Source organism: Oncorhynchus gorbuscha, linkage group LG07 (genome assembly GCF_021184085.1).
Source record: "Oncorhynchus gorbuscha isolate QuinsamMale2020 ecotype Even-year linkage group LG07, OgorEven_v1.0, whole genome shotgun sequence".
Classification (NCBI taxonomy): Eukaryota; Metazoa; Chordata; class Actinopteri; order Salmoniformes; family Salmonidae; genus Oncorhynchus; species Oncorhynchus gorbuscha.
The window spans coordinates 11,179,619-11,192,075 of NC_060179.1; the positions used below are offsets into that span (position 1 = coordinate 11,179,619).

The window sequence follows — 12,457 nt, forward strand, 5'->3', positions numbered from 1 at the left end:
AAAATCGGCCGATTAATCGGTATCAGGTTTTGGGGGGGAGGGGCTCCAATAATCGGTATCGGCGTTGAAAAATCATAATCGGTCGGCCTCTAATTCATAGTCACTTCTCAACAATTCATAGTCGCTTCTCAACGAGTCAGATTCACTTCTCAACAATTCATAGTCGCTTCTCAACGAGTCATTGTCGCTTCTCAACAATTCATAGTCGCTTCTCGACGAGTCATAGTCGCTTCTCGACAATTCATAGTCGCTTCTCGACAATTCATAGTCGCTTCTCGACAATTCATAGTCGCTTCTCGACAATTCATAGTCGCTTCTCGACAATTCATAGTCGCTTCTCGACAATTCATAGTCGCTTCTCGACAATTCATAGTAAACTTCTCGACAATTCATAGTCGCTTCTCGACAATTCATAGTCGCTTCTCGACAATTCATAGTCGCTTCTCGACAATTCATAGTCGCTTCTCGACAATTCATAGTCGCTTCTCGACAATTCATAGTCGCTTCTCGACAATTCATAGTCGCTTCTCGACAATTCATAGTCGCTTCTCGACAATTCATAGTCGCTTCTCGACAATTCATAGTCGCTTCTCGACAATTCATAGTCACTTCTCGACAATTCATAGTCACTTCTCAACAATTCATAGTCACTTCTCAACAATTCATAGTCACTTCTCAACAATTCATAGTCACTTCTCAACAATTCATAGTCACTTCTCAATTATGGTCTTTATTTGTATATCCAAAACAAACAAAATCAACAAATGGCCTGCAGCCAGCATGTCAGTCTCACAGTGCTCTTGTTAAGTTAATAAGTAAATAAATACATATGGAAAACACTAAATGTAGAGTTCATACAGCTAGTAGGCTTTCATTATAAACAGCATTGGACTGTACCACTAGGATTGGACTGTACCACTACGATTGGACTGTGCCATGTAGCACTTAGGCCGGGTTTCATTATTCGAGAATATCTGAACAACTTTGATTTTGGGGTGAACTATCCCTCTAAGCATCCTTTACTGAAAATGGATGAATAACTCATTTGATAGAACACAGACACAAAGACATCACTCATTATACCTGGTGCAGTGAGTGAGACATCAGGACATGACCATGGGACAGCACACACATGCTGATCAGCCACACACTGTGGAGGGGACATCAGTTAGCAGGCCACATAAGAAACAACCTGTTGGAGACGAGCAAAACAGTGCAGTGAAATTAACGGCCAAGTTTCAGCGTCAGTGTCTCCAATTATCATATCATGGCAATATATATATATATATATAATGTTTTAGTTTCCAACAGCCTAAATTGCCAGGTCTCTGGTAAAATAGATTCTCAATCTCAGGATATCTCCTAGTTAAATGAAGGTTAATTCATTTAGAGAGTAAAAGGGGGTTGTTGTTCCTGTAAGGATGCCCACATGATTGACAGGGGGCCCGGGCCAATGGCATCAGGGCAGAGAAGAAAGAGCAGGAGTCCGTGTCCAACCACTGTTCATTGTTCCGAGCGACAGTCCTGTGTTAAGGATGGTAACCATAGTGAATCCCCAAGGGTGGTTAGGGATGTTCCACTTCCGTTGTTGAAAACTTCTTCGGTCATGTACAAATCACCTTAATTGGCAACCTTTCCTCATTTCCTTTCCTTTAGGAAGGGCCACTGAAGGGTCAATGGACTAGGTAGGATACTACCATATTTCTTCATCAGCCACACCATATTAATCCAACTCTGTTTATCCTATGAATTTCGTTTCACTATATAAACTTCAGGGAGAAAGAGCAGAATCGGAATGGGCTTGTTTTAATTTCAGCTTCTGTTGTTTAGAAGGAAAGGAGGCAAGGAAAGGAAGCTTTTTAAGACTGTTGGGAGAAGGACCAGCACAGAGGACTCGGCGTGCTGTGACTGCCTCGGTAACGCCAACAACTCATGTTATTGGCTCAGGGCAGAGTTCTGAGAGCAGGTTGGGAAGCTATACTGGTAGAAGGTCTACAGTTCACAGATCAGTAGCTTGGAAAAAGAGCAGGGGTTTTGGTCCAGGTCTAGATCATCTGCTAGCTCCCCAACTCTTTACCTCCCTCTTCTGGTGTGGATTAAGACTCTGACAGGGTCTTGCTCTTTTCAGCATCCTCTCTTTCACCTGAGAGAGGAGAGAGCAGAAGGGCAGTTTAGTCTGTGTGTGTGTGCGTGCGCATGTCGGTGCGTGTGTGTGCATGCGCATGTCTACGTGTGTGCCGGTGTGAATATGTGTGTGTGTCTGTCCAATGCTCTGACCTGACTTGTTGATGTTGAGCTGTGCCAGGTCCTGTGACAGGTCGCTGGGTCCCTGTGCATCAGGGGATTGTGGGATATCGTGTACGGCGTTCCGTCGGCCGGTCCGCCGCGAAGCGATGAAGTCTTCATATGTCGCCTCCACATCAGTCATAGCTGACACACCTCAACATAGCAGGACCTGGGAGACAGGGGAACACACAGTATAAATACAAACACACCCTCTCAGTGTGTGTGTGTGTGTGTGTGTGTCACTTTAAAATGGAAGCCAAATAAAAACCATTGATTAAAATTTTTATGACTACTTCGAACAATTTACACAGATAGTAAGAAAACATTAAAACATTTCCTGCAGATGCAAAGTTCGTTAACAGAATTAAAGTAAACATCTCTGTTCTATTCTGCTACCAAACTTTGTATCTGCTTAGTATTTCCTGTAAATGTGTTTTTGTACAATTGTCAGTGGACAATCTTAAAGTCGTCCTTGTGCATAGTTGTATGCTTTTTTAAGTTGGTTTTTGTTCTGGTATACAAAACTGAGTATCAGTGTAATTCCGTTACCATGGAGTCATCCTAGACCAGGGATCAACAACTAGATTCAGCCCGGGACAATTTTTTGATTGGGTGTTTTTTAGTCTTATGTCCAACAGTTGAAACGTTTGTTTTTTTAGGGGGGGGGGCTTAGAAAACTTGGGCGTGGGGGGAAATAAAAACAGGGAGAAAGAGCAGAATCGGAATGGGCTCGTTTTAATTTCAGCTTCTGTTGTTTAGAAGGAAAGGAGGCAAGGAAGGAAGCTTTTTAAGACTGTTGGTAACTGCCTCGGTAACGCCAACAACTCATGTTATTGGCTCAGGGCTCAGAGTTCTGAGAGCAGGTTGGGAAGCTCTACTGGTAGAAGTTCTACACCGCCAGTTGGTGAATCCTGCCCTAAAACAGCCATCTGCTGAGGGGAGCCAGACAGTGGTGAATCCTGCCCTACAACAGCCATCTGCTGAGGGGAGCCAGACAGTGGTGAATCCTGCCCTACAACAGCCATCTGCTGAGGGGAGCCAGACAGTGGTGAATCCTGCCCTACAACAGCCATCTGCTGAGGGGAGCCAGACAGTGGTGAATCCTGCCCAACAACAGCCATCTGCTGAGGGGAGCCAGACAGTGGTGAATCCTGCCCAACAACAGCCATCTGCTGAGGGGAGCCAGACAGTGGTGAATCCTGCCCAACAACAGCCATCTGCTGAGGGGAGCCAGACAATGGTGAATCCTGCCCTACAACAGTCATCTGCTGAGGGGAGCCAGACAGTGGTGAATCCTGCCCAACAACAGCCATCTGCTGACCAAGAAAACAAAAATATATACAAAATAATGAATGTATCATACGTCTCTCCGTGTTTTATAAATGTCCTTCAATTCGTAAGAGGCTGAATGTATCTCACCAGAGAAAGCAGCCAAGTGAACGAAAACAACACCCCTCCGTCTCTGTATGTGAAGCCCATACATGCTTTCTGGTCAAAAAGAGTATGACATTGTTGCCACCCATAGTATTGAAGCCAGTGAGCAGTTGGCCTCCCTTGATAACAATATATATATTTTTAAATGTATAAAATAATAGCCAATCAGCGTTGAGCGAAACAGTGAGCTCAGCTGTGAATGGTCCTGGCACACCAAAAAAAAAAGTGTCAAGGGAAACTAGTTTGGATTTGGCTTCACACCAAGCACACACAGTAAAAATAATAATAATCATTGACAGAAAAAAAACATTGTTGTGTCATTGTCCTCCGGTGGCTAGCTAGCTAAACATCATCCCTTTCCTATATTAGCCATGAATGGAGATAGGGATTTGGACTTAAGAGGTTTTACTTAATACTCCATACTGGCCAATGATTATAATGGTGATTCTGAACCAACCATAAATTCATACATTGTGCCCCTGGCCTGAGAGGATGGAAGTTCAATATGTAGTTGGCTGGCTAATGTCAACTAGCTGGCCTGGCACATCGCGTTGCCCATGAAAGGAAGTTAGGCTAGCGAGCAAGCATTTTAGCCAGGTAGCCTAGGACAACAAAACTAAAAGCATGTCAGACTGTTCAGGCAACATGAAAGGAGGATGGCATTGGCTATTCTCTACAAGTAGGGGAGTCACCATGTTTTTTTCTACTTGCACACACACAGAAATCAGTACCATGGACAGACAGCATATTTAGCTTACATTGAATGGAAGTAAGAGGACCACAGTGGACGTAAGAGTACCACAGTGGAAGTAAGAGTACCACAGTGGAAGTAAGAGGACCACATTGGAAGTAAGAGGACCACATTGGAAGTAAGAGGACCACAGTGGAAGTAAGAGGACCACAGTGGAAGTAAGAGGACCACAGTGGAAGTAAGAGGACCACAGTGGAAGTAAGAGTACCACAGTGGAAGTAAGTCCCAGACGGTGCGTTATCCATGATTTTAGTGCATCTTTTAGTTGTCACTGTATTAGACTAAGCATAGGTGATTAGATGTTGAAACGTTGACTTTGAATCAATAGTTGTTGAGTAGTCCGAAAAGGTGGGAAACATTAACTGTTTGTTACATGCTATATTTATGCTTTGTGTCACCGGACAGATGTTGCTCTCCGGTTTGTGATGAAACAAAAAGGTGTGGTTGAATTTATTCTGCCACTGTGTCTTCTTATTTTCTCGAGTTTTAGGCCTATACACCACAGTCGCAAGGCATATGAACTAACAGGAAAACAACAATTATCACAACACACAGGTTGTAAGATGGCTTTTTACTCTGGTTGGTTTCAACCAGGGATTTTACCCATGCACCACTGCTGCAGCCAGAGGAAAAGCCTCACCGGTCTTTTGGTTAGCACTCAGAGAACCCAGTCCCTACAAACACACTCAGTCAGTGACATCACCATCTTCCCTTTTGAACAGCTTTACATGTTTTTCTGCATTCAAAACCGTCACTGTATCTACAGTTGAAGCTGGAAGTTTACATACACCTTAGCCAACTACATTGGGGCGGCAGGGTAGCCTAGTGGTTAGAGCATTGGACTAGTAACCGGAAGGTTGCAAGTTCAAATCCCTGAGCTGACAATCTGTCGTTCTGCCCCCGAACAGGCAGTTAACCCACTGTTCCTAGGCCGTCACTGAAAATAAGAATTTGTTCTTAACTGACTTGCCTAGTAAAATAAAATAACAATTTAAACACAGTTTTCACAATTCCTGACATTTAATCCTAGTAAAGATTCCAAGTCTTAGGTCAGTTAGTATCACCACTTTATTTTAAGAATGTGAAATATAGTAGAGAGAATTATTTATTTATTTCATCACATTCCCAGTGGGTCAGAAGTTTACATATACTCAATTAGTATTTGGTAGCATGGTCTTTAAATTGTTTAACTTGGGTCAAACATTTTAGGGAGCCTTCCACAAGCTTCCCACAATAAGTTGGGTGAATTTTGGCCCATTCCTCCTGACAGAGCTGTTGTAAAGTTTTGTAGGCCTCCTTGCTCGCACACACCTTTTCAGTTCTGCCCACAATGTATCTATAGGATTGAGGTCAGGGCTTTGTGATGGCCACTCCAATACCTGGACTTTGTTGTCCTTAAGCCATTTGCCACAACTTTGGAAGTCTGCTTGGGGTCATCGTCCATTTGGAAGACCCATTTGCGACCAAACTTCCTGACTGATGTCTTGAGATGTTGCTTCAATATATCCACATAATTTTCCTCCCTCATGAAGCCATCTATTTTGTGAAGTGCACCAGTTCCTCCTGTAACAAAGCACCCCCACAATATGATGCTGCCACCCCCGTGCTTCATGGCTGGGATGGTGTTCTTTGGCTTGCAAGCTTCCCCCTTTTTCCTCCAAACATAATGATGGTCATTATGGCCAAACAGTTCTATTTTTGTTTCATCAGACCAGAGGACATTTCTCCAAAAAAGTACAACCTTTGTCACCATGTGCAGTTGCAAACCGTAGTCTGGCTTTTTTTATGGCGGTTTTGGAGCAGTGGCTTCTTCCTTGCTGAGCTGTCTTTCGGGTTATGTTGATATAGGACTCGTTTTATTGTGGATATAGAAAGTTTTATACCTGTTCCTCCAGCATATTTACAAGGTCTTTTGCTGTTGTTCTGGGAAAAATGTTGACTTTTCACACCAATGTATGTTCATCTCCAGGATTCAGAACGCGTCTCCTTCCTGAGCGCTATGACAGCTGCAAGGTCCCATGGTGTTTAAACTTGCGTGCAATTGTTTGCACAGATGAACGTGGTACCTTCAGGCGTGTGGAAATTGCTCCCAAGGATGAACCAGACTTGTGAAGGTCTACAATTGAGGTCTTGGCTGATTTCCCCATGATGTCAAGCAAAGAGGCACCAAGTGTGAAGGTAGACCTTGAAATACATCCACAGGTACACCTCCAATTGACTCAAATTATGTCAATTAGCCTATCAGAAGCTTCTAAAGCCAAGACATACTTTTCTGGAAATGTCCAAGTTGTTTAAAGGCACAGTCAACTGACCCACTGGAATTGTGATACAGTGAATTATAGGGGAATAGTATGTCTGTAAATAATTGTTGTAAACATTACTTGTCATACACAAAGTAGATGTCCTAACGGACTTGCCAAAACTATAGTTTGTTAACAAGAAATTTTAACAAGAAATGTGTGGAGTGTTTAAAAACCAGTTTTAATGACTCCAACCTAAGTGTATGGAAACTTCCAACTTCAACCGTAAGTTACACACAAACTGCTGCCCCTTTGGGTAAGAAATGCAATGCATTTACGTCTTTGTTGTCTCTGTGTTGAAGCCAATCGATCCTTCTATGGGTAATGACTCCAACCTAAGTGTATGTAAACTTCCGACTTCAACTGTATGTACTACGACAGGGCTCGTCCTAATATTTATACATGAATTAATTCCATTATTTTACTTTTAGATGTGTGTGTATTGTTATGAATTGTTACATACTACTGCAGTGCTTGAGCAAGGAACACAAGCATTTCGCTACACCCGTAATAACATCTGCATGTAACCAATAAAATTAGATTTGACTATGAGCTTTCTTTGTATATGTGGATTTTCCCCATTTACTGACTGACAAATGTGTTGTTATTACCACAACACATGCCATTTGCAAGATGCCAGAGCATGTCTCTGTACTGTGACTTATGTGTCAACCGTCTGTATGCCAACAGCCATGTGGTTGTGTGTGTGTGTGCGAGCAGCATGCCAAAGCATGTCTCTGTACTGTGACTTATGTGTCAACCGTCTGTATGCCAACAGCCATGTGGTTGTGTGTGTGTGTGCGAGCAGCATGCCAAAGCATGTCTCTGTACTGTGACTTATGTGTCAACCGTCTGTAGGCCAACAGCCATGTGGTTGTGTGTGTGTGTGCGAGCAGCATGCCAAAGCATGTCTCTGTACTGTGACTTATGTGTCAACCGTCTGTATGCCAACAGCCATGTGGTTGTGTGTGTGTGTGCGAGCAGCATGCCAAAGCATGTCTCTGTACTGTGACTTATGTGTCAACCGTCTGTATGCCAACAGCCATGTGGTTGTGTGTGTGTGTGCGAGCAGCATGCCAAAGCATGTCTCTGTACTGTGACTTATGTGTCAACCGTCTGTAGGCCAACAGCCATGTGGTGTGTGTGTGTGTGCGAGCAGCATGCCAAAGCATGTCTCTGTACTGTGACTTATGTGTCAACCGTCTGTAGGCCAACAGCCATGTGGTTGTGTGTGTGTGTGCGAGCAGCATGCCAAAGCATGTCTCTGTGCTGAAGCATGTGTCAACCGTCTGTAGGCCAACAGCCATGTGTGTGTGTGTGTGTGTGTGTGTGTGTGTGTGTGTGTGTGTGTGTGTGTGTGTGTGTGTGTGTGTGTGTGTGTGTGTGTGTGTGTGTGTGTGTGTGTGTGTGTGTGTGTGTGTGTGTGTGTGTGTGTGTGTGTGTGCAGCATGCCAAAGCATGTCTCTGTGCAGCATGCCAAAGGCAACAGCCATGTGGTTGTGTGTGTGTGTGTGTGTGTGTGTGTGTGTGTGTGTGTGTGTGTGTGTGTGTGTGTGTGTGTGTGTGTGTGTGTGTGTGTGTGCAGCATGCCAAAGCATGTCTCTGTGCTGAAGCATGTGCCAACCCTTCCACATTAAGGGCAACAGCCTTCCTAATAAAGCCTTCAGACAAACTGTCAACAGATAAATCATTTTACAATTGAATTGTGTCAAACACAAATCCTTGGTCCTTCTGTAGCTCAGTTGGTAGAGCATGGCGCTTGTAACGCCAGGGTAGTGGGTTCGATCCCCAGGACCACCCATACGTAGAATGTATGCACACATGACTGTAAGTCGCTTTGGATAAAAGCGTCTGCTAAATGGCATATATTATTATTATTATTCAAAATGTATATCTTAAAATGGCCATAACTGATAAACATAAGCTATTCACCATTTAGCTTTGAATGTGACACAATATGAAGGAACAGATTGGTTCCATCCAGTGAAAGTCTTTAAGGACAAATCTAGCTGGATATGAAACGTGAGCCGGCCCTCTCATTAGCCGGCCCTCTCATTAGCCGGCCCCCTCATTAGCCGGCCCCCTCATTAGCCGGCCCCCTCATTAGCCGGCCCCTCATTAGCCGGCCCCCTCATTAGCCGGCCCCCTCATTAGCCGGCCCCCTCATTAGCCGGCCCCCTCATTAGCCGGCCCCCTCATTAGCCGGCCCCCTCATTAGCCGGCCCCCTCATTAGCCGGCCCTCTCATTAGCCGGCCCCCTCATTAGCCGGCAGATTGACAAGGGCTGCATTTTCTAAGTTTAACTGGCCAACACGCACCTCCAACAACACATCAAACCTCACATATTTCTGCCCCAAAACAATGACAATTTCTCTCAACCAGTGGCATATGGGCTGTTTAGGTGAGCGCTGATGCTGCCCTGTGATAAGCAGTGCCCACTTTGTCAAAGACAGGGTCGCTAAATATTTATCTTGTCCAATCCCAGCGCAGCTCTCCAGGGTGCTGTTGGAGAGACGGATGGCTGCGGCACTCAACCAACATTCCACCCCCAAAAACTAACATAAATCATGTAGCAGATATGGAATAAAGAGGATGAGCACTTTTCTGTAGCCTACAGGCTGGAGATGTATGAAAATGTATGAAAATGTAATGAGACAGAAACTTTTTAGGATATATCATGCAGGTTTCTCTGATCAAATAGCCTTACCTAAACGGCGCGCAATCAACAACGACAACAACAAAAACGCACTGTCATGTTAACAAAACAACATATCCTAAAAACAGGACAGGTCAAAGTGAAATGGACAATATGGAATGGACCAATCACAACCGTTGTCCAGGAGTTCCACCCCATTGTCATGATCAGTGGTTTCAAGTTTGTATCCGTATATTTTTTGACAAGCTGATCATAGTGGAATAAAGAAAATACATCTGCATTTCCCACCGTGTGGGTAGCTGATATGTAGCACTTAAATAGGCTCAGGATAAGTCCTGATGAAGTTGGGTAGCTGATATGTAGCACTTAAATAGGCTCAGGATAAGTCCTGATGAAGTTGGGTAGCTGATATGTAGCACTTAAATAGGCTCAGGATAAGTCCTGATGAAGTTGGGTAGCTGATATGTAGCACTTAAATAGACTAATTGATTAGTCACAGGAATCAGCAGCAATAAAGTCAATGCAACGGTCTATTTTTACAAATTGTCCCACCACATGGATGGACATTCATTAATGCCATTGGGGGTGCGACATGGTAGGCTACACCCTAGTAAGCACTGTCCCACGTCTTTTGGATATCCTTATTTGATCCTGTCATCTTTTTGGGGGTGTTTTACAGGTGCCACTGTAGGCCAGGGACGCTCAACTCCAGTCCTCTGGGTCCTGATTGGTGTCCCATCTGACAGCAACAGTGAACTAATAATGATCCTCAGTTTAGAATGCAATTAGTCTCATCAGCTGTGTTGATTAGGGAAGGGGAAAAAGTGTGACACCACTCTGCCCCCCCCCCCCCAAGGACTGGAGTTTCTCCATCCCTGCTGTAGGCTATACCTCAGTAAGCACAGACTGATGTTGATGCCTTTTGTCGTTTTTTGCCCTGTCTGGACCAGACTTTTATTTTTGGTGCAGTCTGGACCGACCTTGCTTTACACATAAGTTGTTTTTTGGTTCGGTCCGAACCAATCAGATTTTGGTTTGTCTGGACCAGCCTTGATTTGGCCCAATCATAGAGGTCTAAAAATGACATTTTCAACTTTCATTCAGAACCAAAAACGAAGCTGGGATCAACTTCTGGAAAATACACATTTTCACCTTTCACTCAGAACCTAAATTGAATAACTTCAATATCTGGAAAATACGTATTTTAGACATCTTTACAACCTAATTTTGCTTACTGTCACAATTTTTTGTCTCACCTAGGGTAGCAGAAAGGCCAGGACCGGCCATGATGAAAGGCTTGGAAATCGCCCCCATTACGATATTTCTCTAATTCAATTTGAACGAATGTGGACTAGAGCGCGACAGTGAGTGTATTTTGTTGTTACAACGTTTACATGCACACACATAATTAAATATTAAACGGATTAAGGCAGTAGGTAGATTAAATAAATCATGTAAACACCATACTCTGTTTATCTTAATCGGCACAAGGTCAATATTGCCGATTAAAAACACCTGGTTTTCTGAGCAACCTTTAACTATTAGAACATGTAAACACCTTAATCGGCGTTGCAGTGTTGCGTTCTACCTGCGAATGTGCTGGCAGCAGCCGAGCGAGCCTCCCTCTAAGGCGAGTGAATTGTGTTCTGAACAACTGAATGCATGCGTCTTTTAGAAGTAGTTTTCACATATGAAATTTAATGTCCGAACATGTTCGCTGTGGTAGAAAGAGCCTTTATTTTGATTGGCGATGTTCTACATTTTAGAGAGCCATTATGTAGCCCGATTTCATCTGTAAACAGGATTATTATGGAAATAGTTCTTGCAAAGCATGTACACGTTTTAATCGAACTATTATTAATCTGACTATCCACAATCGCATTATTGTGTGCATGTAACCGTACTAATTAATGTTCCAACTCTGTAATAGCATTAACGTCCGCTGTATGGCAACATTGTAATCACATTTGTGGCGATGTATCATTTGCAAAACAAATGGACGAGTTTCAACCGGCCTAAATCAAAACACCAGAAAACATCGGTAAATATTGACAAATACTTCTCTGCAATCTGTAGTTTGACAGCGAAAGCGGCACCATTTAAACCGATTACATACATCGAAACTTGACACGTTATTAAATCTTACCCTGTGTGTGTTGAGGACTTCCAAACAAGCTGCTTTGCACGGTTAATCACACAGCGACATAAGCGGTCATTTGTTTTCTGTCGCATCTACAGATGCAACTGGACCTCTTCTGGCGCACGTGGGCATGACGTCTGAGCGTTGGGCACGGCTCGTGCACTGGCTCGCGTGTTCAATTAGGCTCCTAATAAAGATGTGTTTTAATAAATGTCATTCAATTACGTTATTTTTATTTATTTCTTAGCATAATTGTTCCAACACGACTCAATATCAGATAAAAAAAATATCTTATAGGCCTACTATTAGGAATGAAACACTACAGATTGTGTCAAAGAAAGCGCGCCTGAGCAGTCAGTGTAATGCTTACTGTTCTTTTTTTAAATGGTTTATTTCACATTTGTTTATTATCCATTTCACGTGCTTTGGCAATGTAAACATATGTTTCCCGTGTCAATAAAGCCCATAAATTGACATTTAATTGATACTGACCGGCACAGCCAAGAAGCAGGACCGAGTTTGGGAAAGCCCAAGTCTGTTGTTACCTACCTCAATTTCATGCAACAACAGCAGCAACCGACACAGACAAGAGAGATGGTGGGTTTTAAGGGTAAGACGTTGAACGCTGGTAATTAATAAATTGAGGACTATCGACTTTACTGTTTAATAAATGTTGTTTTTCAGAAATTCTCTTTACCGAAAACGTTCTTTGCTGTGTCAAGCCAAAACAGGGCGGACTAGTCTATGACTAGCTAGGGTGTTATGATAACATTGGTGGCACTGGTTGTTCGTAATGAAGGCATTTACATTCATTTGAATAGTTGCTTGCTATTTGGTAAATCAGAAGCTATTTGATAGCCTTACATGTTGGCTACAGCGCTTGAGCAAAG

At 43.3% G+C, this 12,457-nt stretch overlaps 1 long non-coding RNA gene across 1 annotated transcript; it reads right to left on the reverse strand.

The window, feature by feature from the left end:
- Positions 1-709: 709 nt before the first annotated feature.
- LOC124039105 lies at positions 710-11,714 on the reverse strand. The gene is made up of 3 exons (XR_006839504.1): positions 11,574-11,714; positions 2,278-2,455; positions 710-2,143 (listed from the first exon to the last, which is right to left on the reverse strand). It is a non-coding gene; the product is annotated as an uncharacterized LOC124039105 (long non-coding RNA).
- Positions 11,715-12,457: the final 743 nt, after the last annotated feature.